Source organism: Lissotriton vulgaris, chromosome 1_2 (assembly GCF_964263255.1).
Source record: "Lissotriton vulgaris chromosome 1_2, aLisVul1.2, whole genome shotgun sequence".
Taxonomy (NCBI): domain Eukaryota; kingdom Metazoa; phylum Chordata; class Amphibia; order Caudata; family Salamandridae; genus Lissotriton; species Lissotriton vulgaris.
Window position 1 is genome coordinate 309,023,298 of NC_141686.1, and position 16,569 is coordinate 309,039,866.

At 54.7% G+C, this 16,569-nt stretch overlaps 1 protein-coding gene across 1 annotated transcript in view; it reads right to left on the reverse strand.

The window, feature by feature from the left end:
* The window catches only part of LOC147736578 (transmembrane protein 176B-like), a 75,771-nt gene extending 71,228 nt beyond the window's left edge, over positions 1–4,543 (reverse strand). Inside the window, exon 1 of the mRNA XM_086953775.1 lies at positions 4,115–4,543. The gene's annotated coding sequence lies outside the window, so the exon portion shown is untranslated. The remainder of the gene's footprint in view (positions 1–4,114) is intronic.
* Positions 4,544–16,569: the final 12,026 nt, after the last annotated feature.

Sequence of the window (16,569 nt, forward strand, 5' to 3'; positions counted from 1 at the left end):
TGTAAGCGCAAAAGTGACGCATTGCTGGAGTGTGTCACAAAAGTGACGCAACTCCAGCTTTCACATGGGGCAAGCCCCATGTGAAAGCGCCTGCGTCAGTCTTACGCCTGCTGTGAGGCAGGCGCAAGATTTTGACGCAACAGCGTCCTAGAAGTGACGCAGTGAAATCGCATAGATTTCACTGCGTCACTTCTACGACCCTTCCTTGCGTCAATGTGCCCCCCTTGCATACATTATACCTAGCGCAGGTATAATGTGGAGCAGGGGTTTACAAAGTGAAGCATCTACCTAGATGCGTCACTTTGTAAATATGGTGCAACAAGGCGCATTTTTTACGCTGCAGGTGCGTCACAAAAAGTGAAGAACCGGCGGCGTAAAAATGACGCACGGCCTCATAAATGAGGCCCCATGTCTGGTGCGGTGCTGCTCCCGGGGATAAACCCACACGTCTGAGTGGACAAGGCCAGGGGCTCTTTGATCAGTCTACGAGTGAGGATTTTTGTGAAGATTTTCAGTTCTACATTGATATGGGGGGCGTCCTGATGTGTAGAGGACAACTATGGTGGCTTGATCTAGCTCAGTGGGAAGTGCTGTCATTTTCTTGGCTTCTTTGTAGAGTGCAAAGAGAGGGGCTGAGTTGAACCCCCGGAATTTGCGACAGTGTTCAAGAGGGAACCCGTCCGGGCCGGGAGTCTTCCCCGATTTCATTTAAGAAAGGGCCCCGCTAATTTGCTCTGCTTCAAGGGGCACATCTAGGTCTCTCGAGCTGTAGGAGAGAGGGAAGTCCGCGGGATGTCTTTGAGAGGGTCGTCCTATTAAAGCAGTGGATCAGGTGGGGGGGGAGGGGGGAGTAGAGATTGTGCTAATATGTGGCAAACGGATCAGCAATGTCGGTAGTTTGTGGTCTCGTCTTACCAGTTGTCAAGAATGGGGGGTACAATCTGCGAGGTCATGTCCCCAGTGGTGAGCCAATAAAGCAATTTGCTGGACTTCATCGTGTTCACGCACTCTGCTCAAGGAGGCCTCCCAGCATTGATGGGCTTCCTCCAGGGCTAGGGGGCGTAAAAGTTCTCTAGTGAGGGTAACGGGACTTTGGAGCGTCACAGATGGCTCTATCTGGCATTTCCTCTCTTGCTCTGTCATTGTGTTTCTAGTTCGGTTATTTGAGGCAATTTCTCTCGCTCTTTTTGACCGTGTTTGACCGTTTTGCCAGCTCTCTTCCCAGCTGCCCAAAGTGTGGCTGCGGAGGAGACGGAACCCAGATGGTGTCAAAACATGCTCACATTTCTGTAGCTAAAAAGCAAGTCCTATTCGGCGTTATCAAATACCAGGCGTTGAGATGCCAAGTTGGGCGGGGGGTCCTTGTACAGGTCCCAAAGCTCCGAGGGAGAGGGGAGTGGTCTGAGATCCCATGTGGAAGCACTTCCACCAAGGTGCTTTGCAGGACATCCGGCGCGGGAAGGAATCGCAAATCAGTGTGAGAAAGAGACTTGAGTGCTGCGGACGTGTTTGTATAGTATTGGCATTTCCTCCATGTGTCCCAGAGATGACACCCAGGCGGTCCAGAGTTTCGCATTACTCATTCTGTGTATACTAACCAGTGCTTTAAATGGGCCGGTACTGTCCGGTACAGAGTGCCTGCACTTCTATTTCTCCATTTAAAGCAGTGCTAGCAGCAGTTGTAGTGTCTTCGGCTGGGTCGGGTATGACACTGAAGTCCCCTCTGAACATCGCGGCACCTTGTGGCAGGCGTAGCAAGGCAGTGCGGTATGCGGCTAAGGTTCGTTTGATGAATTGTGGAGGTACATACATGCCCGTGAAGTTTTGTTTGGTACCTTCCAGGGTCCCCGTGACCCCCCTACACCGGCCCTGGGCATCAGAGTCAGAGTAAGCTCAACCCAGATAAGACCGAGCTGGTGTTGACGGGTGGTTCATCCAGCCCCTGGTCCCCCATTTTCTGGCCCCCTTCCCTTGGTGCCCCACCTGTTCCCTCCACCTCGGTTAAAACCCTTGGCATCAAGCTCAACTCACAACTTACCCTTCACTCCCAGGTGAGTTCTGTGGTTTCTTCCTCCTTCCTGGCTCTTCGCACCATACGCAAGGTGTCCCGTTTTTTTTCTTTTGATGCACTAAAACTTATCACCCTTGCCATGGTCGTATCCCGCCTGGATTATGGCAACGCCCTATATGCAGGTATCCCTGCATATAGCCTTCGGCGTTTGCAGCAGATCCAGAACCAGGCCTGGTGTTCAAACTCCCTAAATCCTCCCATACCACTCCCCTTTTGAAAGCTTTACATTGGCTTCCCGTCTGGGCCCGTGTCCAGTTTAAGCTTGCATCTATCACCTTCCAAGCACGACTGGGCACGGCGCCAGCTTTCATCTCTTCAGAGATCATCCCCTACGTTCCATCTAGGGAACTAAGGTCATCTTCCCAATCCTTCCTCACTGTCCCACGGTTTCGAAGAAAGAAATGGGGAGGCTCGAAGTTTGCGACCCTCGCCCCGACTTTTTGGAACTCTCTGCCTGCAGAACTCAGAGCTTCAACCTCATATCTGTTATTTCGAAAACAACTCAAGGCATACCTTTTTGCCAAATCCTTTAATTAATTCCTTAGTCTCTCTTTTTTTCGCCTACCCCGGGACTTCTTCTCTGACCTCTTTCAGTTATTAGCGCCAAGAAACCGCTGGTGTACGTGCGCTGTACAAATAATTTTAAATAGAAATAGAAAATGCAGGGATCACCGAGGGGAACCCCCCGTGTAGCAGGGCGGCAGCTCCCTTTGAACCTCTGGAGAAAAAGACATGCAAGACTCAGTCGTAACTTTATCAACACAATACTGGACAATGTGTGCCCATAACATTAGCTTCCAGGAGCTGCAGTTCCCGCTTGGTATTGTGAAGACAGCTGTTCTCCTGATTCGATCTAGGGGACCATTCACATCCCAGGAAAGAGTTAGACAGGCTCAGTCCGGGCAGGGATTGGTCTTGGTGGAGGCTTCCGGTCCAGTAACCTATGGGCCCGTTCGATCACAAACCATTGGGACAGCGCCTCCGTCAGTATCCATGAGAGCAGCCAGCTTTCTAGGAACATGGTCATGTTGGCCACCTCTACTCCTCTCCCGTTACGCCACATCCTTAGTTGAAAGTTATTTATAGGCGGCCCAAACCTGTTCACCAGTGCTAGACGGGGCCATTCACCATTAGTGGTGAAAATGACTGAATTGATCCGACGAGGCATTTAGTTTTCACTTTGGGGAGCCTCATGAAGAGAGCATGCTGATTGGAAGCATTTTATACAAGAATGTTTAATATATATATATATATATTTTAGTCAGGACTCAAAGCTCAAGCCCGACTTATTGACTCTATAGCAAGGCCCGCTACTGATCCATAAACACGTTCCGTATTTCCCTGCCTCGAAGCATGGAAGAGACCCCCAGCGAGGAGGGACGTCTAGGAGGACTGGCGCACACCAACTGCAAATGTTCTTGTCTGGAAATATGGAAGAAGATGGCTCCCCAATTCATTTTGCTTTCAAAGTCGCTTCGAGGTGCTCATATTTTTTTCAAGGACGCCAAGTGTGCCGGAAACGGCTTGCTTTGTGAACATCCTGCGTTATTGACATTTGTATAGCTCACCGTCTGCCGTTTCAGTGGCTTTGTGGCGCGTCGGGTGTCCATCGCAGACCAGATGACATGTTCAGGGTCTTCTGCACACCGTGTCACGTGCTGCAGAGTGGGGTTTTGAGGCCATGCTTATCCTGTTAAAAGAAAAGTCCCCAGAGGACTCCATTTCATCAAAGAGTCCAAGCCTGGTTTTCGTTGAATAACCTTGTGTATTCTGGGAATTGTAGTCCTGGCTCATGCACCTGCAAACAATGAGCTGCAAAAGAGAAGCAGAGGTCTGGGACAGCACATCCTGGGTCTCATTTGATGGCTCCCTGTTACCCCACCATCAAATAACCCTGATAGAAAGTACCAGGAAGCAACGTGCCTAAAGGCTAAAAATCAAGGGAGGTTGTGAGATATCAGCAACCGCGCAGCACAACCCCCCCACCCCTCTCTCCGGTGTGAGGTGTGAAGAGGACACAGCCATACCCTTCTCACTGCTCACCTGTGCCCCTCTCAGAGTGATGGGGACGGTCTCTCGCTGGACCCTGGCTCCGAGGTCACTCCTCTCAGGACAGGACAGGTGCGTCTCTACTCTTAGGACAGGTGCGTCTCTACTCTTAGGACAGGTGCGTCTCTCCTCTCAGGACAGGTGCGTCTCTCCTCTCAGGACAGGTGCGTCTCTCCTCTTAGGACAGGTGCGTCTCTCCTCTCAGGACAGGTGCGTCTCTCCTCTTAGGACAGGTGCGTCTCTCCTCTTAGGAGCGTCTCTCCTCTTAGGACAGGTGCGTCTCTCCTCTCAGGACAGGTGCGTCTCTCCTCTTAGGACAGGTGCGTCTCTCCTCTTAGGGCAGGTACCGTCTCTCCCTCCGGCCTCCCCTTTCTGCAGGAGGAGGGCTCACAGATTCAATGAGGTCCCTGAGTTCCGAAATGTGACACCCTTTCACGTGTCACCCTGTGTAATGTCACCGGTGCTCACGTAAAGCGCTGCAATGCCCTAGGGGTGAGTGCGCGCTATATACAACTACAAAAACTGAAATGAGAGATGTCATTTCTTCTGTGGGGCGTGTGTGTGTGTGTGTGGGGGGGGGGGGGGGGATTAAATTCGATTTTGGAAACAAGCCTTTGTGGCATGCGTGGCCTCTCTCCGTTTTTAAAGATCAAAATATAATTATATTAACAGAGCGTGCGGCTCCGCGTCTGAGGGGTGCAGCAGGTCTTTGGTGGGTGGGGGGGATTGAGGAGGGGGGGGGGGGGGGGTTAATAGTAATGTAAGGAAACCCACCCACTTTTGTAGGGGGCAGAGTTTCCAAGGGCCCCACAGGGCAGGTTTCTTCCAGCGCTAAATGAATTATTACCAGCCCGGGGTGGAAACAGCAACGTCCAAGGGCCTCTCTCTGGTCAAGTGCCCCCTCTGCTGGCCGAAGAGTGGAGTGCAGTGCAAGGGGGCAATGTATGTGAAACCGGTGCATCCAGAACACAGAGGGGCCCTCTGACGCCCCTCCCCCCTTCCCCAGAAGATGGCGCCCCCCCCCTAAAGTGTAAGACTCTTTGGGGCAGATTTACAAGCCCCTTGCGCCACTTGTGCGTCACTTTTAACGTGGGAAAAGTGACGCAAAAGTGGAGCAAGGGACTTGTAAATCTGCCCCTTTATCTCCTTGACCACCTAAAACGCCCAAGACTGCTCCTCGCCCCAGAAGATGAAAGAACACAAATGCCCCCTCTGCTGGTCAAAGAGTGCATTGCAAGGGACAGTGTGCATGTGAAACGAGGGGCCATGCCGGGACAGGGGTGCCTGGGCAATAATCCCATCACACCCGCCACCCACAGCAGAGGGACAGAGCGCCCTCACAGGCTGCCCCAGCGGAGGGCAGGGGGCAGGGGCCTGGGCACGCGGCTCGCCCTGATCTCCAGGCCCACGTGACCTGAACCCAAAACGAGGCCACAAGATGCGGACTAAGCGCACCCTCCTTGCAAGCCGGACACACCCCTTGGCAGAGCAGCAGGCAGAGGGCAGTGCAGGCAGAGAGAGGGTAGTGCAGGCAGAGGGAAGCACAGGCAGTGAGAGGGCAGTGTAGCGCTCTAGTGTTTCTTGGTAGCTCCGGCCTCGGCCAGAACTACGCGCACAATTGTATCACCTTCTGGCCAGGCGTGGCCAGAAGGGTATAAATAAATGGTCGGAGGTCGCTCGGGACTTCCGGTCCGAATAACCATCCATAGTGTGTGTCTCTCCCTTCTATAATGTTTCTGCGTGCGTAGCCACTCACCCCTTTACACTGGCGACGAGGGTGGGATACAGGTAATGACGCCATCCCAGTCAAGACGCCGTCTGAAGAATCACCAGGCGTGACGGAGCGCTACACAAAAGAAACAAGAGAGGCCAGCGCCGAGCAAAACGCCCGACGGGAGAGCCCGGGCAGGATCCAGAGGTCCGACGACATCCCCAGCCGCACCGGTGAGCAGCGTAAGCCCTGAACTGCATAGGGGCACCGGCACGGCGAAAGAGCGAGCGAGAGAGGGCCGGGAGCACCGTTTGCACGCGTGCGTGTGGAAAGGCCCAGGCGCATCGAGCGCGCATGCGCAGAAGGAGTGGAAGGCCCGGCAAGAGCATCGGAGAGTGAGGCGTGTGAGCGCGAGGGCCGAACGAAGCGGCAAGACGCGCAAAATCGACCCTGCACCTGCCGGGAAAAGCACACAACAGACGCTGAAGACGCGTCAGGCAGCCAGCGTAGGTGGGGGACACGAGAGGAACAAACAAGCACTGGCAAATTCAAGGAAAAAAAAATAAAGAAAATATAACACTACTGTAAAAGGTCATAAAATACTGTGCAACAATTAATGAACAGTTGAGCCAACCACAAAGAAGCTCATCAACACCTCCCTACGCACAACAGGCAGTGAATAAGCACAAACACAATGTCAAACCCACTAGGCAACGTAGGAGGCAATCAGAACCAGCAAGCAGCCCCACAACAAGCAGCACCACAGCAAGCAGCGCAACAACAGGTGGTGCAACAACCAGCAGCACAACAGCAAGCAGTACCCCCAGTCCAGCTAACACACCAGTCAGCCCACTCACAGATTCAAGCCCTCCCACCATTCAGTGAGCTAATCGACCCATCCACAGCGGCACCGAGATGGGCAGTTTGGATCGGACAACTGAACAACTACTTCGTAGCTACCCGTGAAACCGATAATACGGTCAAACGCTCTCTGTTACTGCACTTCGGGGGAACTGAGATCTACTTCTCTCACCTTCCAGACACTGGCAATGCTAATGATTATGATGCCGCAGTGCGAGCGCTCAATGCGCACTTTGACCCCCAACTCAACCCACACTATGAACGGTTCAAATTTAGACAATCTAGACAAAGAGAAGGTGAGACGATGGATGCTTTCTATGCCCGGCTGAGGGAACTGGTGAGCACATGTACCGAAGATGATCACACGAAGGAAGTCACGGCACAGATCATTTAAGGATGCCGGAATAAGACTCTGAGAACACTAATACTGCTCCAACCCAACATCACACTAGAAGAAATACTCATGCTCGCACGGTCACACAAACTATCTGATGTCCGGTCTACAGCGATGGAAGCTGCCATGAACCCTCAAGCAGAAGCCGGAGCCGTCTTAAAAACAGAAAGAGTGTTTGCCGTCCGCACCTCAAGTAGGGGCGGACGGGGAAGATGGCCGACCAGAACACCGTGACGAACACCCTGCGGCTACTGCGGACGTGACGAACACAGCCAAGATGGCTGCCCTGCGAGAGGAAGACATGTTCTAAGTGCGGAATACCGAACCATTTTGCCAGTGTATGCAGAGGAGGATTCCGCGGAAGAAACACAGCAGGAAGAAAAACCATAACATGGGCAGTCAGACAGCTTAGCCTGGAAGAAACTCAGCAGTCAAGACCCATGTTGTCCAGACAACACCGCCACGCACGGTTGGATGACTCCTCTACAGAAGATGAGGGCGAGTGTTACTTTGTGTCCTTCACGAAGGACCTGAAGAGAAGGCGAAGACCACAACCGAAATGCCAAATCCAAATTGATGGGTCAGAAGTCACCGGAGTGATAGATACCGGTGCAACAGTGAATGTGATGGGCATACAGCACTACAAAAGCCTTAACCCTAGACCGCAGTTAACACCATCTAAAATCAAGATAATGACATATGGCAGCCAAACTCTGCTTCCTCTACGAGGAAAAATGCAGGTACAAGTTAAGGCGGAAGACCGTGAAGTAACAATGACGTTTCACGTAATCGATAAGGAAGCAGATCTTCTAGAAGGGAGCCACACGGCAGAAGGCCTTAACCTTGTTGCATTCGCTAACGCCGTCAAAACACTTCAAACCGAAGATATACTACAACTATTTCCGTCACTCTTCAAAGGCCTAGGCACAATCAAACGACAACCTGTCAAGCTACATATTGACAAAGCCATCCAGCCAATAGCTCTGAAACACCGGAGGGTTCCGTTTCACCTACGAGCCGCAGTTGAACAAGAACTGACACAACTGGAGAAACAAGGAGTAATAGAAAAAGTTACTGGATCGACGCCATGGGTGTCACCCATGGTGATAGCGGAGAAACCCCGACAACCAGGGAAAATAAGGATTTGCATTGACATGCGGATGCCCAACGAGGTAAAAAAGCGAGAAAGACATATAACGCCTACTGTAGATGACATACTCACAGACCTGAACGGAGCCCAGTGGTTATCCAAGTTAGACCTAAACGCTGGATACCACCAGCTACGACTAGCTGAAGAAAGCAGGTATATAACGACATTCTCAACCCACCTAGGCCTTAGAAGGTACAAGAGACTAAACTTCGGAATTTCCTCAGCGGCTGAAATATTTCAAAATACCATCAGGGAAATACTATCTTGCCTACAAGTAGTATTAAACGTAAGCGATGACATCCTGATACACTCCAAGACCAGCGAGGAACATCATCAGCGTCTGAGGTCCACGTTCAAAAGACTAGCTGAACATGGAGTAACGTTGCACAAGGATAAATGCAAGTTCTTTCAGAAATCAATAGAGTTCTTCGGTTACATATTTAATTCCGATGGAGTTCAAGTCGATCCCAGGAAGTCACGAGCCATTAAGCATGCACCAGCGCCGACCACAGCCTCAGAAGTGAGGAGCTTCCTGGGCATGGCACAATACTGTACAAGGTTCATACCGAACCTGGCCACCATTGCCGAACCTCTGCGAAATCTAACTAAAAAGGAGAATCCGTGGAAGTGGACGGAAACCGAGGAAGAGGCGTTCAAGAAGATCGAAAATGCACTGCTAGATGGAACGACCATGGCCTACTTCAACACTTCCAAACACACCGAAATACTAGTAGACGCCAGCCCGGTCGGACTAGGAGCCCTCCTCACTCAGGAAACAGAACCGGGAGTATGGGCGCCATTAGCGTTTGCGAGCAAAGCCCTCACCGCCACTGAAGCGAGATACTCTCAAATTGAAAGAGAAGCACTAGCCGTGAAATGGGCGTGTAACCACTTTCACCTCTATATAACTGGACACCCATTCAGGATGGTGACTGATCACCAGCCACTCATTCCATTGTTCAAAGGCACGGCACCTCACCCGCCACCGCGGATCGAGAGATGGGCGATCCAAATTTAACAGTACCAAATGGACCTTGTGTACAGACCCGGAGCCAAGAACCCGGCAGACTTTTTGTTGCGACACCCAGCCAAGGAGGAGGCGCCGGAGGAAGAGCCTGATAGACAAACGGAGGAGTTCGTGAACATGGTGTCACAAGGAGCATGTCCCCAAGCCATGTCAGCCGAGAAAATCATAGAACAAATGCCAACGATGCAGTCCTGAAGAGAGTGGAGAATGCTGTACACACGGGGTCATGGGAAGGCTTCCTGCGAGATGTGCACGGATGGAGTGAAGACGACCGCCTACGGTTAAACCACTTCTGGAAGATACACAACGAGATCAGCATTGCAGAAAATGGACTTATCCTGAGAGGCTCGAGAGTAATAATCCCAATAACTCTGCAAGAAAAAGCAACAGTGTTGGCCCACGAAAACCACCAAGGCACCAGGAGAATGAAGGCCCGGATGCGGGAGAAAGTTTGGTTCCCGAACCTGGAGAACAATGTTGACGCAATAGTACAGAACTGTCGAGCGTGCCAGCTAACAGGGAGGACTGAGGCACCTACACCGATCATCACAGAGGACCACGCGCCAGCACCGTGGTCATGGGTTAGTCTGGACTTTGGCAGTTTTCCAGATGGGAGGTGTTGGACAGGCCACATGAAGGGCCGCTCCCCCTCTGCCCGACCAGGCCCGAGCCCGGTCACCCAAGTGTCACACACCCCCACTTCACGTTTTCCGTCCCCTCCGGGACCCTTGCCTCTGAACATATCGACCCCGTGGGGCCGATCCACCACTGGCCCGCGCACCCAGCCTGGGCGCCATCTTTGGACACTCCGCCACGAGGCCGCGTGGCCCCCGATCGACCCCAACCCTGGGCCTGGCCAGGCCTCAGACATCCCGGCACCACCATCCACCCAGGAGGTGAGCGGACTACTTGGCAGGTCAATGGGAGAAAGAGGTGTCGATGGTTCTCCCCCGCCAGGTGCCGCTCGCCCACAATCTCCCCGGGCGCTGGCTCCACCCCCCTGCTGGGTGTCTGGACTCCCTCATCCCGGACCCCCCGACCTCCAAGTGCGAGGGTCCGGACATCAAAGGGCATCAGCCCTATAACTGGGGCAGCTCCAGAGCAGGAAGGCAGTTGTATCCTGGAGTCGAGAGACGCAGAGAGGAACTCATCCTTGACGGACTACTGGCGCTGCCGTAGCTCTGCCTTGAGCACCATCGTCCTGCCTGTTGGCGCTGCCGCAACCTTCGTTAAACCCTCATCGTCGTCGGGACCTGCTGGCGTGGCCGCGGACCGTTTGTAACTACCATCTTCATCGGGACCTGCTGGCTCCGCCGCGGACCGTCGCTTCCTTCGTCCATCTCGGGACCTGCTGGCTCCGCTGCGGCCCGATCATCTAGAACGCCGAGCTCGAGGATTGAGAGCTATTTTCATCTATTGGTAACAAGACTGTCCCGCTGCCCTTTTCCCAATCCAGAGACCAGAATCGAGGGGACCCCTGAGTCCAGACCTCCTTGTACCATTCTACCGTACCTAAAGAATTGCTTATAAAGTATCGTTAAACCTTATCCTTGTGTGGTGTACGTCTGTGGGGGGGGGAAGTTACTTGTCTGTACGATCGCTGGAGACGGCTCTCCCCGGAGACCTCTCCCCTTATCCTCGGCCGGCCCTCCCGGTCCGTCTAACATTGGTGGCCAGCGGCGCGATCCGAATCACCGCATAATCGTACAGAAAGTAGCTCACCCCACGACGAAATCACGATGACAACCAAAGAAAGCGGATCCACCGAGAAATTTCAGATGGAGAAATTGGACGAGTACAACCACCGTGAATTAAAACAATTCTGCATCGAACTAGGTATCGCTACCACCGGTCTAAGTACAAAAGACGATTTCAAGCGTGCCCTAGAGTCCTGGGCAGAAACCGGGGCCGTCGGAACCACCGACCAAAACATCGCAGCAGTAGAAAAAAACAGCACGGCCCCCGAGGAGCAAAGAACGGGTCTCTCGCAGGACGAGATCCAGGAACGAGAAAGAACACGTCTACATGAACTAGAAATGGCCCGGCTCAAAATGGATGTTGAACTTAAGTTGGCCGAACAAAAACTGAGCTTAGAGCACCTGCGTCTCCGAGAAGAAAGAGAGGAAAAACAGAGACAAAGGGAGCTCGAGGAAAAGAGACTGGCATATGAACACGAGCGCAAATTAGCTGAGATAGACTTACGCAAGCAGAACAAAGAGTTAGGGGTGCCCGAGCAACCCCACCCCCCAGGGGCAACAGAGAAAAAGGTACACATCCCCAAGGATGTCGTTCGAGAATACTTCCGAGAGGACGACATCCAGCAATGGTTCAAGGCCTACGAAATCGCTATGACCGCCCACCGGATCGATCGAAGCGACTGGGGAGCCGGTCTATGGGGGAGATTCCTCAATGAGGGCCGCGATGCCCTGCTACAGCTCCCGGACCACCAGATGACCTCCTATGACCACATGAAAGCTGCCCTCCTCATCCGCTATGGGCTCACACCCGAGATGTACCGTCAGAGGTTCCGAGACTGCACCCGCATCCCGGGTACAACTTGGGTGGACTACGTGAACTATTTTAGCCGAGCCTTCGAGGGCTGGATCAAAGGAAGCAATGTCACAACTTACGAACAGCTCTTCAATCTCATGGTGTGGGAGCATCTATCAAACAATTGCTTCATTGAGCTCCGCCAGCACCTCCTCGACAGCAAATTGACTGATCCACGGCAGCTCGCAGCCGAGGCTGACCGGTGGGAAATCACCAGAGTGGGCCGAAATGGATCCTATGAACAGAACCGGAACAGCAACGGTCAGCACCGTCCCCGAGGAGGAGGGGGCCAAGGACGCGGAAGAGACAACGCTCCGGTCGCCCCCGCTACCAGCACCACCCCCCCGGCCAACCGGGGCAGCACCCCGGCGCGACCGGGATACCGAGCCAATGTCACGTGTCATCGATGCCAACGAGTCGGCCACTATGCAAACGACCCAAATTGCCCACAGTACCAGAGCCCAAGACCCCGCCAAGTGGCCGCTGCTGCTCTGGGGGAAGAACAGATCTCAGAGGAGCAAGAAGAATATGAGCAAGAGCATCAAGAATGGGAACCAGCCGCCATGGCTCTAGCATGCTTAGGGGGGAAAGACATGGTCCCGCGGATCCCCCTACCCGCTAACACCCGGAAGTATAGCCAATGGGTGAGCATCAATGGACGCAAGGCCGAAGCCCTCCGTGACACCGGGGCCAGTGTAACAGCCGTCCGCTGTCACCTGGTGACCCCAGAACAGTTCCTACCAAACATTCTCTGCCCTGTCCGTTCAGCCGATAACTCAGAAAGTCTGTGTCGGATGGCCTGCGTCCCTTTCGAGTGGGGAGGGGTCTCCGGCATGTTGAAAGTGACGGTCCGAGATGATGCCCCCGTAGACTGCCTCCTGGGAAATGACCTTGAAAGCTCCCCGTGGGCAGCCGTAGAACGAAGGGAACACCTGGGGATGTTAGGCATCCCGGACTGGGCGTGTGTCACCACCCGGTCCATGGCCACCCGTGCCAATCCCCGACCAGAGGAACCCGAATGGCCGGCGCCTCCTCCCCCGGTCGCCCCTGTCGAGGACACCGACCGTGCCGTCCCCCCAGAACCAGCTCAACCTCCAGACCTCGCTGGCCTCGACCAGTGGTATCAAGAGGGGGGGCCCACACAAGAGCAGTTTCGCCAAGAGCAGAAGACCTGTCCCTCCCTCGAGGGACTCCGCCAACAAGCCCTCGCCCAAAGCGCAGGGGATACCTCCGGAACACATTGGATCTACTGGGACAATGATCTGCTATACAGTGAACAAAGGATCGCGGAGTTGGGGGCCAGCCGAGTGCTAGTGGTGCCCCTCCGTTTTAGAGACTTCTTGCTAAACCTGGCCCACGATGTCCCCCTGGCTGGACACCTGGGTCAGGATAAAACCTACAGCCGCCTGGTGACCCACTTCTTCTGGCCCAAAATGAGGAACGATGTACTCCAGCATTGCCGATCTTGCCCCACGTGCCAAGCCAGTGGAAAGAGCGGCCGCAAACTAAAAGCCCCCCTGCAACCGTTTCCCGTGGTCACCACCCCGTTCGAGAGGGTCGGGATAGACATTGTGGGGCCCCTCAGTCTAGTCAAGGAAGGCTGGGAAATGCTCCCTCTAAAGAACCCTCCAGATGTCTTCAAATACCTCCTAACCCTCCGCAACCAGACCCGACAGTTCAGAGAGCTGGCAAAAGCAAACTTGGAGGCCAGTCAAGAGGACATGAAAAAGTGGTATGACCAGAATGCCTCCTCCATCGAATTTGAACCTGGGCAACAGGTATGGGTGATGTCCCCCACCGAACCCTGCGCCCTGCAGGACAAATGGACGGGACCCTTCAAAGTAGTCGAGCGCAAGGGTCCTGTCACCTATCTCATCGACATGGAATCTTCACGGAACCCCCTCCGGGTCCTTCACGCTAATAGACTGAAACCCCACTTTGTGCGTTCAGAGCTCAGCCTCCTGATGGCCACAGACAATGGAGCCGAAGAAGACTCCGAACCCCTCCCTGACCTCCTACGGACTCGGGAGAAAGATGGCTCCGTGGATGGGGTCCGACTCTCGGAGGCCCTCACCCCGGAACAACGCCAAGAATGTCGAGACCTTCTGTTGCAGTTCGCCAGCCTGTTTTCCCTCACTCCAGGTGTCACTTCATGGTGTGTGCACGACGTGGACACGGGGGACAGCCCCCCTATCCGCCACCGGGCCTACAGCGTACCAGATCGGGTACGGGCCTGCATCCAGGAAGAAGTAACCAAAATGCTCACGCTCGGGGTCATCGAGCCCTCAGACAGCCCCTGGGCCAGCCCAGTAGTGCTGGTCACCAAAGCAGCCACTCCCGGCACCACACCGGAACTCCGGTTCTGCGTCGACTACCGGGGCCTGAATGCGGTCACCAGGACAGACGCACACCCCATCCCCCGGGCCGACGAACTAATCGACCGCATGGGAGCTGCCCGCTACCTCAGTATTTTCGACCTGACGGCGGGCTACTGGCAAATCGGCCTCACACCCCGGGCCCAAGAACGATCTGCATTTTCCACTCCTGATGGCCATTATCATTTCAAGGTCATGCCCTTCGGCATGAAGAATGCTCCAGCAACATTTCAGCGGCTCGTCAATCAGGTCTTGGCCGGGCTCGAAGGATTCAGCGCCGCCTACCTAGACGACATCGCTGTGTACAGCCACCATTGGTCCGAGCACCTCCACCACCTCCGAGCGGTGCTACAGGCCCTTCAGCGGGCTGGCCTCACGATCAAGGCCAGCAAATGCCAAATTGGTCAGGGGTCCGTAACCTACCTCGGACACCAGGTGGGAAGCGGCCTGGTGGCCCCTCTGCAGCTCAAGATTGCCGCCATCCAGTCCTGGCAGCCCCCCATCACCCAGACCGAGGTACGCGCCTTTCTGGGACTCACGGGCTATTACAGACGATTCGTGAAAAACTATGGTACCATAGTGGGGCCCCTCACAGAACTCACGTCCAAAAATCAATCACAGAAGGTCAACTGGACCACAGATTGTCAAACAGCCTTCGAACAACTGAAGGCCGCCATGTGCTCCGCCCCTGTGCTCCAGGCCCCCGACTACAGCCGGGAATTCGTCGTCCAGACGGATGCCTCCGACCACGGCATTGGGGCGGTCCTGTCTCAAGTGAACACCGAAGGCCTTGATCAGCCAGTGGCCTTCCTCAGCAGGCGACTCCTACCTCGAGAACAACGCTGGAGCACCATCGAGAGGGAGGCCTTCGCCGTGGTATGGGCCCTCAAAAAGCTCCGGCCCTACCTCTTTGGCACACACTTTCGGGTGCAGACCGACCATCGACCCCTGCAGTGGCTGATGCAGATGCGGGGGGAAAACCCGAAACTACTACGTTGGTCCATCTCCCTACAAGGAATGGACTTCACTGTTGAACACCGGCCTGGGCCAGATCACGCCAACGCGGATGGCCTGTCCCGTTTTTTCCGCCTCGACGAGGAGAATCCCCAAGAGGATGGGTGACTCTCCCCGCCTTCAGCTGGGGGGGACGCATGTTGGACAGGCCACATGAAGGGCCGCTCCCCCTCTGCCCGACCAGGCCCGAGCCCGGTCACCCAAGTGTCACACACCCCCACTTCACGTTTTCCGTCCCCTCCGGGACCCTTGCCTCTGAACATATCGACCCCGTGGGGCCGATCCACCACTGGCCCGCGCACCCAGCCTGGGCGCCATCTTTGGACACTCCGCCACGAGGCCGTGTGGCCCCCGATCGACCCCAACCCTGGGCCTGGCCAGGCCTCAGACATCCCGGCACCACCATCCACCCAGGAGGTGAGCGGACTACTTGGCAGGTCAATGGGAGAAAGAGGTGTCGATGGTTCTCCCCCGCCAGGTGCCGCTCGCCCACAACCTCCCCGGGCGCTGGCTCCACCCCCCTGCTGGGTGTCTGGACTCCCTCATCCCGGACCCCCCGACCTCCAAGTGCGAGGGTCCGGACATCAAAGGGCATCAGCCCTATAACTGGGGCAGCTCCAGAGCAGGAAGGCAGTTGTATCCTGGAGTCGAGAGACGCAGAGAGGAACTCATCCTTGACGGACTACTGGCGCTGCCGTAGCTCTGCCTTGAGCACCATCGTCCTGCCTGTTGGCGCTGCCGCAACCTTCGTTAAACCCTCATCGTCGTCGGGACCTGCTGGCGTGGCCGCGGACCATTTGTAACTACCATCTTCATCGGGACCTGCTGGCTCCGCCGCGGACCGTCGCTTCCTTCGTCCATCTCGGGACCTGCTGGCTCCGCCGCGGCCCGATCATCTAGAACGCCGAGCTCGAGGATTGAGAGCTATTTTCATCTATTGGTAACAAGACTGTCCCGCTGCCCTTTTCCCAATCCAGAGACCAGAATCGAGGGGACCCCTGAGTCCAGACCTCCTTGTACCATTCTACCGTACCTAAAGAATTGCTTATAAAGTATCGTTAAACCTTATCCTTGTGTGGTGTACGTCTGTGGGGGGGGGAAGTTACTTGTCTGTACGATCGCTGGAGACGGCTCTCCCCGGAGACCTCTCCCCTTATCCTCAGCCGGCCCTCCCGGTCCGTCTAACAGGAGGATCACAGTTGTTCTAGTCGACAGCTACACAAAGTATCCCATAGTGGAGGTAGCCCAGTCTACAAGCTTCACGAACGTGCAACCAATTTTGAGCAAAATATTTGCCATGTTTGGGATTCCTCAACAGCTTAAAACAGACAACGGGCCTCCCTTTCAGGGGAGTGAGTTCAAGGAGT